The sequence below is a fragment of the Chiloscyllium punctatum genome, chromosome 46 (assembly GCF_047496795.1).
Source record: "Chiloscyllium punctatum isolate Juve2018m chromosome 46, sChiPun1.3, whole genome shotgun sequence".
Lineage (NCBI taxonomy): Eukaryota > Metazoa > Chordata > Chondrichthyes > Orectolobiformes > Hemiscylliidae > Chiloscyllium > Chiloscyllium punctatum.
Window position 1 is genome coordinate 25,008,466 of NC_092784.1, and position 15,286 is coordinate 25,023,751.

The following is a 15,286-nucleotide window of genomic DNA, read 5'->3' on the forward strand; positions in this document are numbered from 1 at the left end:
ATGTACGCTCCATTCACTGCTTGACAATCATCCGCATGCTTGGTCACCTCCTCGAAGAATTCAATAAGACTTGTAAGGCAAGACCTACCCCTCACAAATCCGTGCTGGCAGTCCTTCATCAAGCGGTGTATTTCCAGATACTCATAAATCCTATCCCTCAGTACCCTTTCCATTACTTTGCCTACCACCGAAGTAAGACGAACTGATCTGTAATTCCCGGGGTTATCCCTGTTCTCTTTTTTGAACAGAGGCACAACTTTCGCCACTCTCCAACTCCCTGGCACCAACCCCATTGACAGTGAAGATGAAAAGATCATTGCCAATGGTTCTGCGATTTCCTCTCTTGCTTCCCACATAATCCGAGGATATATCCCGTCAGCCCCAGGGGACTTATCGAGCCTCAGGTTTTTCAAAATGCCCAACACATCTTCCTTCCTAACAAGTATCTCCTCCAGCTTACCAGTCCGTTTCATTCTCTCCTCTTCAATAATACCGTCCCTCTCATTTGTAAATACTAATGAAAAGTACTCATTCAAGACCTCTCCTATCTCTTCCGACTCAATACACGTACTCCCACTACTTCGTCATCGGGATCTCCTCCCACTTACTCTGTTACTGTCAGCCTACCTCCCTACCTCACACACGCTCGGTCACTTTCACTAAGACACTCTCACACTCATTGAATCACTGTCACCCTGACCATTTCATTCTCGCTCCATCACCGTTACCATGACTCCCTCACACTCATACCGCCACACTGACACATTCACACTAACACCATCATCGTCACCTCGATCTTGTAACATTAACTCTTTCTCTGTCACCCTGATCCCCACACAGTAACTCCATCACCGTCAGACGGACCCCCTCACACTTACTGCGTCACTGACACACTGACTCCCTCACACTCACTCCACCGTTGTCACCCTGACTCACCAACATTCACTATTTCACCATCACCCTGAAACCCTGAAACTCACAGTGTCTCCCTGATATTCTTACACTCACTCCATAACCGTCACCATCACTCCTCACATTCTCTCGATCATGCTGATCACCTCACACTCACTCTGTCATCCTGACAGCCTCCCACTTTCTCTGCTGTTGTCAGCCTGACCCTGTCGCACTTACTCTGTCACCATCAACCTGACCCCTCGTACACACTCTGGCTCTATCACACTTACTCGCCTCACTATCAATCCATTGCCCTCACAATGATCTGATCACATTCACATCATCACTGCAATCCTGACCCCCTCACACTCACTCCATTGCCTTGACCCACTAACAATCACTGCACCCCCGTTATACTTATCGCCTTATACTCAGACTTTCCCTGGTCCACGCACACACTGAAACCTCTCTGTTATTGTTACCCTGACACAATCACACTGAGTCCGTTCCATCACAAATTTCTCCTGACACTCACTCTATCAATGTAACCTGAGCCACTCACACTCACTCCATTAATGTCACACTGACACCCTCGTTCTCACTCCATCACTGTCACCATGACCCCCTTACAATCACTCTGTTGACATCACACTAGGTCACTCATACTCAGTCCATCACGGTCACTTTGAACCCTTCATTCTCAGTCCATCACAGTAAAGTTGGCATCCTCAATATCTCTCTCCATCACCATCAATCTGACCACCTCACACTCACTCTATCACCATTTCCCTGACGCCATCGCACTCACTCCGCACCATGACGCTGACGTCCTCAGTCTCTCTAGGTCTCTGTCACCCTGAACCCCTCAGTATCGCTCCATCATATTAACTCTGACACCCATAAACTCTCCCCATCACCGACACTCTGACCCCTCGCACTCACTCCGTTACCATGATACTGAGCGCCTCTCGCACACTGTGTCACCGTCATCTAAACTGATCACACTTACTCAGTAGCCTTCATTCTCAATCGCTGATTCTCACTCTGTCTCCATCACCCTGACCCCATTAGACTCACACACATTCTGTAACTGCCAAGCTGACCCCCTCACACGCACTCCCTCACTTTCATCCTGACGTCCTTAAACTCAGTCTGTCACTCTCTCCCTGTTCCTATCAGACTCCCTCCATCACCCTGACCGCTAACACTCATTGTATACTCCTCATCCTGACACCTTCACACTGCACCCCTCACTGTCACCCCGACTACTTCACACTCACTCCAGCACTGTTACTCTGACCACCTCACACTCCCTTCGTCACCATCGCCCTAACCCATCACATTCACTCTGTCACACAAACCCAATCACACCCAGTCCGCTCTGGCATCCTGGCTCCCACCCACTCAAACACTCAAAGTCATCCTGACCACCTCAGACTCACTCTGGCACCCTCGCCACCTCACATTCGCTCCGTCACTGTCACCACGAACCCCTCAAACTCACTCAGGTAGAACCCTGGCCCACTCACACAAACTCCATCAATATCAAACAGACCCCTTCACACTCATTCCATCACTGACTCCCTGACGCCCTCAAACCCATTTCCCTCATTTCACCCAGATCCTCTCACACATACTTCATCACCATCACCGTGAACCCCACGCACTCAGTCCATCACTGCTACCCTTATCACCATATACTCACTCCATCACAGTAACCGTGACTCCCTCACACTCTGTCAATTTCTTCCTGACCACCTCATACTCTCTCCATCCCAGTCACCCTGACCGCCTCACACACACACTTCATCACAATCACCCTGACTCCATCATACTCACTCCATCACCGTCACCCTGTTCCCTCACATTCACTCTGTCACTGACATCTTGACCCCCTCACACTCACACTCTCACTTTCACGCTGATCGCCTGACAGTGACTCCATCACCGCCACGCTTGTCCCCCACACTCACTCGGTCACCGTCTTTCTGACCACCTCATATTCACTCCATCACTGTCACTCTGACTTCGTCTCTCTCACCCAGTGAACGCAACTCTGAACCTCTCAGACTCACTTCATCACTGTCATCTTGACCCCCTCACACTCACTCCGTCATAGTCACGCTTACATTCGCGCTCACTTCATTGCACTGTCATGCTCAAAACCGCACTCACTCCCCCGCACCATCACACTCAGTGCCTCACTCAATCCCCCACTATAATGCTCACTACTGTGCCCCCTGACCAGTACCACACATGATCTCCTTCCGTCACGTTGCACCTCACGCTTGGCCTATCAATGTGCCGCTTACTCCCGTGCATACCCCCACTGTCTCGCTCACTCACCTGCACACTTCCCCACTCTCATGCCCGCTCTCCCGCGCACTTGCTTAGCACCAAAGTGATTCCTGTACACGCTCTACTACATTCTCACTTACTCCCCTGCACACTGCTACACAGTAACACTCACTCTTGTGTACATGCACTCAGAGTCGCAGTAACTCACCTGCACAATCCCTCACCAATCTTTAGTCTCACTCCCGCAAAAGGTCTCCAGCTATCATGCTCTGTTTCCTGCACAGACACCAACCATCACGTTCACTCCCCTACACACACACCCATCGTCATGCTCACTTCCCTTCACACGCCTCCATCTTTATGCTCATATTTTTGCACATTCGTCCACCTTCACACTCTCTTCCCCGCACTTTCCCAACACAATGCTCACTCCCCTACCCAGTCTGCCCCATCACCATCACTCCGCTGCACACTCCCCCAGCACATGCCTCACTCACCCCAACTTCCGCACAATCTCCTTCACATCATATTAAGTACACTGCACACTCACCCACTATCAAACTCAACCCCCACACTCTCCACACTGTCATGCGTACTACACTGTACACTGACACACAGTCATGTTCATTCCCACACACTCTTCTCCACCCTCACACTCTCACAACCCCACCATAGCGCTCACATGCCCACAAGCCCCTACCATTACACTCCCATGCACACGCCCCAAACATCATGTTCACTGCCCCACACACACCCACACCAACATGCTCATTCTCCCACAAAATCTCCCACATTCACACCCACTCCCCTGCATTTTCACCCAATATCATTCTGATTTACCCCCACACTCAGTCGAACACGCACTCTCCCACCCTCACGCTCACTCTCGCACACACTCCCACACAATGAAGTCAACGCACCCATTTTCAAATCACTCCCCTATACATGTTTACACCATCACACAAACTCCCCCACGCACTCTTCTACCATCACACTCCCTCCCTCACATGCACCACTTCCTTTGCACTCAGTCCCTGGCATACTCCCCCACCGTCACACACACACCACTGCACACTCACCCACCATCATGTCCACTCCCCCGCACGCTCACCCACCATCACACTGAGTCACCCACACGCTCCACTGCCGTCAAACTCACTCCCGCTCTTGATCTCCAGCCTCCCACTCTCTTCCCCAAAAACTCCCCACAGTCCCTCTCACTCCCCCACATACACCACAATGTCATACTCACTCCCCCGCATGCTCTCTCAGTGTTATTTTTATATTCACCGCACCCTGCCCCAGTGTTGCATTCACTCCACCGCGCACACCCCACCATCATGCTCACTTCTCTGTGCACACTGCCACTATCATGCTCACTCCCCATCAGGCACTACCCAGTAACTCTCACCTTCCTGCACACACCCCTACCATCACACCTACTCCTCTGCATGCTACCTCACCGTCACACACAATCTCCTACACATGCACACCTACTATCTCAATCAGTGTCATAGATACTTTGCCCCCGTCATGCTCACTCCCCCATCAGACTCACTCCCCTGCACACTGCCCCACCGTTACGCTAAGTCCCCTCCCACTAATACCCCTACACAACGTTCATTCCCAGGTGCATTCCCCATCGTCACACTGATTGCCCTGCACACTGCTCTGTGTTTCAGTCAATCACCCACAATCCACCACCATCACACTCACTTTCCAGCACTCTCCCCCTCCGTCACACTCAATAACCTGCACACTTCAGCATCATCACACTCACGCCCCCACACGCTTCTAAAACGTCAATCTCCCTCCCGTGCATTCTCCCACCATCAGACCCCCGCCCTTGCACAATTTCCCACCGTCACTATCCCAAACATTCACGCACCCTCATGCTCAATCCCCATTCGCTTCCCACCCTGACGCTGACTCCCTGACACACTCCCCTTCCGTCATTGTTACTTTCTGCACTCTTCCTCACCATCACGATCACTACCCGCCCACACCAACACTGTCAGAGTCAATCCCTCACACAATCCCCCACTATCATATTCACTCCCCCTTGCTTCTCGACTGTTATGCTCACTCCGCCGCGCACCCCCACTCCCCCGCGCACCCCCCCCGCCATTACTCTCACCCATGTACTCCCTCTCCATCAAACTCACTCTCCCATCATCGTGCCGCCTCCCCACAAACGCCGCCGACATTTCACGTATTCCCCACTGCATTATGCCACAATCACACTCACTCCCCAAACACTGTCCCATCATTTTAGTCACTCTCCATGCACACGCCCACTATCACACTCATTCACCAGCATGCACACCCACCGTCACACTCACTCCCCGCACACTCCTGCACTGGTTTGCCTACTCATCCCACACGCTAGCCCATCGTCACGCTCTCTGCCTCACATTCCCCCAATGTCATATTCACTCAGCAGGAGTCTCCACCAACGTCACACTCTCTCCCCTGCGTACTCCAATATCATCACGATCACTCCCTGCACCCTGTCCCATGGTCACAATCACTCTTTCCAAAATCACATTCATTCTCAAACATGACTGCACACTGTCATTCACCTCCCCGCACATTTGCCCACTGTCACGTTCACAATTACCCACAATCACCCTCACTGCCTTGCGCACGTCCCCACTTTCACACTCAATCCTACACACTCCCGCACTGTACACTCACTCTCACACACTCTCCCCCACCGTCACTGCCTCTTCCCTGCACATTCCCAAAACCATCACGCTCATTCCTCCTTCCTCTTCATCACTGTAATGCTCACCTCCCGCATACTTCTCCACCTTCACTCTCACTCCTCCGCACATACACCCACCATCACGCTCACTCACTCACATATTGCCCCACCATTATGCTCACTCCCTCGCCCTCTCTGCCAATGTCACGCATGCACCCATACACTCCCCCACTGTCAATCTTACTCTGCTGCACCCACACCCATGGACAGGCTCGCTCAGATGCACAAATGCCAACGCCATTTTCACTCCACCTGCCCACCCACATCGTCATGCTTACTCCCCTGCAAGCTCCCGTAACGTCAGACTCACACCCTCACATACCCCATTACCATTGCACTTACTCCCCACACGTTTGCGCACCATCTCACTCACATCCCCCAAATCCCTCCACCATCATGTTCACTCACCCATACACTCCCCTACTCTCATGCTCGCACCAACACACCCTGCCTCACCGTGAAGCCTACTCCCCACACATATGCCCACCATCACGCTCACTCACTCACACACACTCCACCATCATGCTCATTCCCCTGAATGCTCCCCACATTCACATTCACTCCCCCACACAATCCACCACGGTCACATTCACTCCCCTCCACACGTCCTCACCATCATACTCACTACCAAACATACAACCCCACCGACATGCACACTTCCTTACACACCGCCACACCGTAATGCGCAATAATCCGCTTATTGTCCTACCGTCACATTACTCCCCTGCACACCTCCCCACTGTCCCGCTAACTCTTCCACGCACGGCCCTGCTGTCAGACCCATTCCTCAGCACTCTATACCAGTGTCATACCATCTCCCATCAAAACTGCTTCCATCACACTCATTCCCCAGAAACTCCATCACAGTCACTCTCATTCCCCTTCATGCTACTGCACCATCACATTCACTTCACGACCATCTCCCCACCATCACATTCACTCCACTACCCTCTTTTCCACTGTCACCCTCTCTTCCCTGCACACGCCCAAACCATCATGTTCACACTCCTGCACACTTCCCTCACTCAAGCTGACTCTCCAACAAGCTCTGTCACCGTCATGCTCACTCCCGCACTCACCAAACAACGTACTTCCTAACCCAAAATCTCCCCTCAACGTTAAGCTCTCTTTCCTCCAACATGCCCACATTACCATGCTCACTCCCCCCAGGAGTTCCCCAACATTATGCTCAATCCTCGTAAACGTTATCACTATAACGCCTACCGTGCTATACACACCCCACCATCACGCTTACTCCCCTGCATGCAGCTGCACTGTTGCACTCACTCCCCCTCACACTCCCTCACCATCACTTTTATTTCCCCTACACTCTCCTCCATTGTGACACGCTCTACCCTTCCCACGCCAACACCATATCCCTCATTCTTCTGCACACTTCCCCACCATCATGCCCCACCATCATCACACTCACTGCCCCACACACTCCCACACCAACTCAGTCCCTCCCGACACACTCATACCGCATCACGCGCTCTCCCCCGCAAACGCCCACACTGTCATGTTCGATCCCCGTGAATATTTCCCCACCATCGCACTCCGTTTCCTGCACACTACCCCACGGTCCCTCTCAATCTCCATGCACAGTCTTCTGCCGTCATCAACACTCCTCATACACTCCAGCACCGTCACACCTACTCGACTGCACAGTCCACACAGTCACGCTCATCCGCCCGAATTCTCCCTTACCATCACGCTCACTCACATGCACTCTCCCTACCCTGAGCATTAGTCACATACCCCTCCCTAGTTAATTCTCTCGAACTGGCCTTTGATCACATTCACACTCAGACCAATGAGTATCTACAATGGGTTCCACACAGTCTCTGCCGTGTGAAGCAGCCTGTTTTCCAACTCCTACTCTTCAGCCCCTTCCACAGACGATGGTGCCTCCCCCAATGTTACCTCCTTGCAACGACTAATGCTCTCACATTCATTCTATTCACGAGAAAGGACATTGTCCCAAGCCCCAGGTTGTTAAGTGAACAACTGCCTGGCAAACCACATTCATCTTTTCTCCCCAGAATCGGCCTGAATATCCACACCCCTCTTCTGTTCCCCCAACAACCGAACGTAAAAAGAGGATTCGATAAGACAGAATTGGAGAGAGGGAAATTGGGATGTAACGAGTGCAGAACGCAGAGAGCGCAGGAGAATGCCGAGCGGAGGACAGGGAAATAGACTGTGTAAATGGAAGGCGGAGTGAGAGAAGCAGAGGAACAGTGTGAGCATGGGAGGGAGATATGGAGGGAGAATGAAAAAGGGTGAGAGATGAAGTGTGCATAAGGCCAGGTCTGAGTGGGGGGATGCAGAGGTGAAAGCAAGGATAGAATGACGTAAACCCAACTGCTGACTTCAGGCCCAATCCCTCCCATTCGTGTGGACCAGGACTTGGGGCTGAGTCGTTCTCTCTCCAGCCCAGCTTCTTCACAGCAACGGCAAGCAACAATACCTTTCACTCTGCTGCTTGGCGCTTTTTAATAAACATTTTTGTTTACAAATTGAAGTGATAGAGTACAGTCAGTTGGATGTTGCCGTTTCCCATTGGTCACTAAGTTGTGAGAAACATTCTAATGTGTCCATGTAACCCCATTGTGGGATAATGTTGGACAGACCAGAGCTCCCGTCAGTCTGTTAACATAGAAACAGACTGCTTCATCACTGAAACTCTGAAGTGATATGAGAAAATCCTGAATGGATTGAATAACGATTGAATTTGATTGTTGAATTTAGGTAAATGGACATTTCAGCGCATTCTTCAGAAGCTGTCTGAACTAAGATCATAGAACAATACAGCGCAGTACAGGCTCTTTGGCCCTCGAAATTGCGGCGATCCAAGCCAACCTTACCTAAACCAGTCCACTATCCTCCATATGCGTATCCAATGCCCGCTGAAATGCCCATAAAGAGGGAGTGTCCATCACTGCTACTGGCAGGGCATTTCATGAACTCACGACTCGCTGAGTGAAGAATCTACCCTAAACATCTGTCCTATAAATGCCACCCCTTAATTTAAAGCTATCCTCCCTCGTAATACCTGACTCCATACGTGGAAAAATGTTCCCGTGGTCAACCCTATCAAAACCCCTAATCATCTTGTACACTTCTAACAAGTCACCTCTAAACATTCTTTGCTCCAATGAAAACAGCCCCAAGTGCCTCAGCCTTTCCTCATACGATCTTCCTACCATACCAGGCAACATCCTGGTAAACCTCCTCTGCACCCGTTCCACTACCTCCACATCATTCCTATAGTATGGCGTCCAGAACTGCACACAATACTCCAGATGCTGCCAAACCAGAGTCATATACAACTGCGACATGACCTCAGGACTCTGGAACTCAATTCCTCAACCAATAAAAGCCAGAATGCCTTCTGCCTTCTTCACCACACTATTTACCTGTGTGGCAACTTGCAGAGATCTGTGTACATGCACACCAAGATCCCTCTGCTCATCCACACTACCAAGTATCCGACCGTTAGCCCAGTACCCCATCTTTTTGTTACTCATACCAAAGTTAATCACCTCACACTTACACACATTGAACTCCATTTGCCACCTTTCCGCCCAGCTCTGCAGCTTACCTATATTCCGCTGTAAACTGACACATCCTTCCTCACTGTCAACAACTCCACCAACTTTCCTATTATCTGCAAACTTGCGCACCCAGCCTTCTCGCCCCTCCTCCAGGTGATTTATAAAAATGACAAACAGCAATGGTCCCAAAACAGATCCTTGCGGAACACCGCTAGTAACTGCACTCCAAGATGAACCTTTACCATCAACTACTCCCCTCTGTCTTCTTCCAGCCAGCCAATTCCTAATCCAAACCTCCAACTCACCCTCAATGCCATACCTCCGTATTTTTTGCAGTAGCCTCCCATGCGGAACCTCATCAAACGCCTTACTAAAATCCATATACACCACATCTGCTGCTTTACCCTCGCCCACCTCCTTACTCGCCTTCTCAAAGAATTCAATAAGGTTTGTGAGGCACGACCTGCCCTTCACAAAACCATGCTGACTATCCTTGATCACATTATTCCTATCCAGATGTTCATAAATCCTATCCCTTACAATTGTCTCTAAGACTTTGCCCACAACATAAGTGAGACTTACCGGCCTATGATTAGGAGGGTTATCCCTACTCCCCTTCTTGAACAAGGGAACCACATTTGCTCTCCTCCAGTCTTCTGGCACTATTTCTGTAGACAACGAGGACATAAAAATCAAGGCCAATGGCTCTGCAATCTCCTCCCTTGCTTCCCAGAGAATCCTAGGATAAATGCCATCAGGCCCAGTGGACTTAACTATTTTCACCCGTTCCAAAATTTCCAACACCTCTTCCCTACAGACCTCAAAGCCGTCCATTCTAATTAATTGTGACTCAGTATTCACATCAGCAACAATGTCCTATTCCTGAGTGAATACTGACGAAAAGTATTCATTCAGTGCCTCCCCGATCTCTTCAGCCTCCACACGCAACTTCCCACTACTTTCCTTGACTGGAACTATTAAAACCCTAGTCATTCTTTTATTCCTGACATACCTATAGAAAGCCTTTGGGTTTTTTCCTAATCCAACCAACTAAGGAGTTTTCATGTCCCCTCCTTGCTGCTTTTAGCTCTCTCTTCAGATCTGTCCTGGCTACCTTATAACTCTCAATCGCCCCAATTGATCCTTCACGCCTCATCTGTACATAGGCCGCCCTCTTCCTTTTAACAACGACCCTTTCCTCCCTGCCGAACAGGTACATATTTATCAAGGACACTCAATAGTTGCTCCTTGAAATGCTTCACATATCAATTGCGCCCTTGCCTTGAAGCCTACCTTTCCAAGCCACGCATCCTCAGTCGTGCCTCACCGCATCATATTTTCCCTGTCTCCAGCTATAACACTTGCCCTGAAATGCACACTTATCCCTCTCCATCACGGGAGTAAAAGTCACCGAATTGTGGTCACTGTCCCCAAAGTGCTCACCTACCTCCAATTCTAACACTTGGCCTGGTTCATTACCCAGAACCAAATACAGTATGGCCTCACCTCTTGTTGGCCTGTCTACATATTGTGTCAGGAAACCCTCCTGGACACATTGGACAAACACCGACCCATCTAACTAACTCGAGCTATAGCTTTCCCCGTCAATATCAGGAAAGTGAAAGTCACCCATAACAACCACATTCACTCTTCTCCTGAATCATCCTCGCAATCCTTTCTTCTACGTCTCTAGGACTGTTAGGAGGACTGTGGAAAACTCCTAACAGGGTGACCTCACCTTTCCTATTCCTAGCCTCAGCCCAAACTACCTCAGATGGCGAGTCTTCATCCATCGTCCTTTCCAACGCTGTAATACTATCTTTGACGAGCAATGCCACAGCTCCCCCACTTTTACCCCCACCTCTGACCCTACTAAAACATTTAAACCCTGGAACGTGCAACAGCCAATCCTATCCCTGTTCTACCCATGTCTCCGTAATAGCCATAACATCGAAATCCCAGGTACCAACCGACGCTGCAAGTTCACCTACCTTATTTCGTATACTTCTTGCATTGAAGTATACACACTTCAAGCCACTTTCCAGTTTAAAGGCACCCTCCTTTGAGATTGATGCCATGTTCCTAACCTCCCTACACTCCAGGTCCTGCACCCTAAAGCTACAGTCAAGTTTCCCATGCACCTACAGAGTTATTTTGAACCCTCACCACCCTCCCCCCCACAAGTGCACCAGCATACCTCCCCCCAAGAATACTGGTGCCCCTCAGGTTCAGGTGTCCACCATCCTGATTATAGAGGTACCACCTTCCCCAGAAAGAAACCCAGTTGTCCAGAAAACGGAATCCCTCCCTCCTGCACCATCCCTGTAGCCACGCATTTTACAGTTCTCTCTCCATATTCCTTGACTCTCTATCACGTGGCACGGGTAACAAAACAGAGACAAAAACTCTGTTTGTTCTAACTCTAGCTCTATGAAATCCTGCCGAACATCCTCAGCCCTCTTCCTACCTATTTCGTTGGTGCCAATGTGGACCACGACTTCGGGCTTCTCCCCCTCCCCCTCCCCCTTAAGGACCCGGAAAACATGATCAGAGACGTCACGTACCCTTGCACCTGGGTAACGTACCCTTGCACATGGGAACGTACCCTTTCACTTCTTCTGCGTGACTGCATAAATCGCGGTGTTTGTGCAATAACTGAAAAGCTGCAGCATGAAGCCCAAATCCTGAAGATAACGATGGAGATGTAGAGGGGTATTCACAATTTCCTGAAACCGGACCCACATAGAATACAGCATAAATATTGACGTTTGCAGGATGAAATTGGCCGAGATCAAAAACAGTAGAATGATGGATTCAGTTCGATTTCTCATTTTTGTTTCCGCCTGAGCGTCCCCATGGTGGTAGCTCGGAGTCTCCTGCGGGCACTACTCATCACTAAAATGTGTGTGGTGGTGGGACCATTGAGCAGCAGAGTCAGGAGAAACGCTAGAGCCGGGGTTACAGTGGATAATATGAATTGGATTGTGACCCTGACATGGGAGGATTGAACACCATCTTTTGCAGCACAAAACCCGGGGCGGTACAACAGCCAATACCGAGTTGTGAGCATAAAATACCAGAAAATATTCTTTAAACAACTCAGCATAGTCACTGCTCCCAGCCCCACAACCGCTGTTTTCTCACTGCAATATTTATTTTTCAGTTTATGGCAGCAAATTGACACAAACCGTTCAAAGGTGAAATTGACGGTGAACCAGACAGAACAGTCAATTGATACATAAACCAGGACAGCGTGGATATTACAGACGGGGATGAATGTGAAAAAATAATACAATTCCGCAAAAACAGCGGGAATCTTTCTCAGTATCATGTCGAAGATAATGACCAGTAGGTCTGCCGCTGCCCTGGCCACCAGGTAACGTCTCACACATGGAGACAATCCACAATCTTTCTCATGCAGGATGTAGATTGTCAGTGGGTTAACGGTGAGGAAGGAAAACAAGCAGATTATCCATCAGCCTGTACGCAAATTTCCTAGTCTGACTGAAGACCCAGTGAGATTATCAAATGTGTAACTGCACATCGAAAATTATTACTGAAATCATTGGAGCTGCAATAACAAATGGGAAATTCTGAATTACTGACAAAAATGTCACAAATCATAAGAAGCCCTCCCTCCCCAAACACAGAGAGATACATCCACAAGAACAGATGGTTCCTGAGAAATTCCCACAAACACGATAACTCGAGAGCAGGCACAGGTCATTTCTTTCAAGTTCATAATACGCAGGGTGAAAAAGTTGCGATCCTGAAGGATTCATTCCCAGTTCCTTGAAGACAAACGGAATTTCGAAATTACTGCCTTTTCGTCTAAGTTGTGGTCGATCCTGTGTCGTGAAAAATGGACATACAGGGAAAACGTACTCAACCCTTTCACTGCCTGAGGGACTTCGGATCAGTGTCTCCCTCTCCTTGGAACGGAATCATTTCCCTCAGCATATGACCATTTGTGCAATTAACTGACGTCCGGCCGTTCACAAAGAATATCAGGGAAAGACTGTTCGTGGAATGTCCGTTATAAAATATTGGGTACAGAATATTCCAGGAAACCTTCCGCAGCTACTTTGGCACCATTCCCCATATTTTACTCCGTTACATTGGTGACTGTATTGCAGTTACTTGGTGCTCCCTCGAGGAAATTGAACAGCTCATCAATTTCATAAATATACTCCAGCCAACCTCAATTTCACCTGGACCTTCTCGGGCACCTAATCCCTTCCTCGACCTCTCCATCTCCATTTATAGAGACCAATTAACAACGGACATTTCCTACAAGCGCACTGACCTCCATAGAGACAACAACTCCTTCTGTCCTGCCTCTTCTAAAAACGCGATTCCTGATTCACAATTGCTCAATATCCGTCCCAACAGGTGCCAGGAGGACGAATTCCACCTCAGGAAAAAAACAGATAGCCTCCTTCTTCAAAGATTACAATTTCCCTTTCCCACATGTTTGTTGATGCCATCCAGCGCATCTCCTACACTTCCTGCACCTGTTCCTTCCAACCCCAGTGCTCCCAACGCAACAAGGACAGACACCCTTCACCTTTCACCCCACCAACGTCTGTATACATCGCATCATCCGTCGCCATTTACGCCAACTCCAAACCGTCCCCACAAATTGGAATATAGTTCCCTCCCTACCCTGATCAGAGGCCATTCCCTCCACGACCTCCTTGTCAGATTGACGACCGCCAGCCCTCATCCCACTCCTGAGACCTTCCCGTGCCACCGCAAGACCTGCAAAACCTGCGCCTACACCTCCCGCCTGATATCATTCTCTGGCCACAAAGGATCCTTTTGCATCCGACAGAAACTTACCGATGCCTCCGCCAATGTCATCTACAGTGTCCTTTGCACTCAATTTGGTCTCCTCCACATCGGGGGCACTGGACGCCATCTTGCAGATCATTTCAGAATACGTCTCTTGGACACCCGCAGCAATCACCACCACCGCCCCATGTTGAACACTTCTCCTCCGCCTCCCACTCCATCAAGGCCATGCAGGTCCTGGCTTCTTCATCGAGAAACAATAACCATCCGAAACCTTGAGGAAGACGCCTTATATTCCGCCATGGGACACTGCAACTCAACAGCGTCAATGTAGATTTCATCATTTTTCGCATTTGCTCTCCCCCTACATTATTGCAATCCGAAGCCTCCAACTCGGCACCGCACCCTTGACCTGTCCTTCATCTTTCCCTTTTTCTGGTCGGCTCTCCTCTCTGACCTATCACCTTCTACCCCATCTTCACCTGTCTATCACATTCTCAGCTACCTTGCCCTCAGCTTCAAACCCTTTTCATTTGTCTCTCAGCCACCCAGCCCAGAAGCCTGATCCCTAATGAAGGGCTGATGTTCAAAAAAGTTGATTTCCCCGCTCCTCGGATGCTGCCGAACCTGTTACATTCGAGCATTACGTTCCCAGTTCGAAAACAGTCTGACACCATTCTACTCAAAGAATCAGGCCTGATGGGTAATGTTTCATGAAGCACTATCACCATCCCTGGGTATGTCTGTCCCACTGGCAGGACAGAACAAAATGTGATGGGGGTTCCCTGGGTTAAAGTTAGGGAAGAGGTTACCCTACAATTCCCCAACATTGATTTCAGGACCCCGGAAATCTCACGCTAACTGGTCAAAGGTGGTCAAGGAAATCGCCTGAGGATGGATATATCCTGCTCCTCTCCACCCCAGCTCTCAGAGGTAACTCAGTTCCCCTTGACTTTGAAAACATATCAAAGGAAGC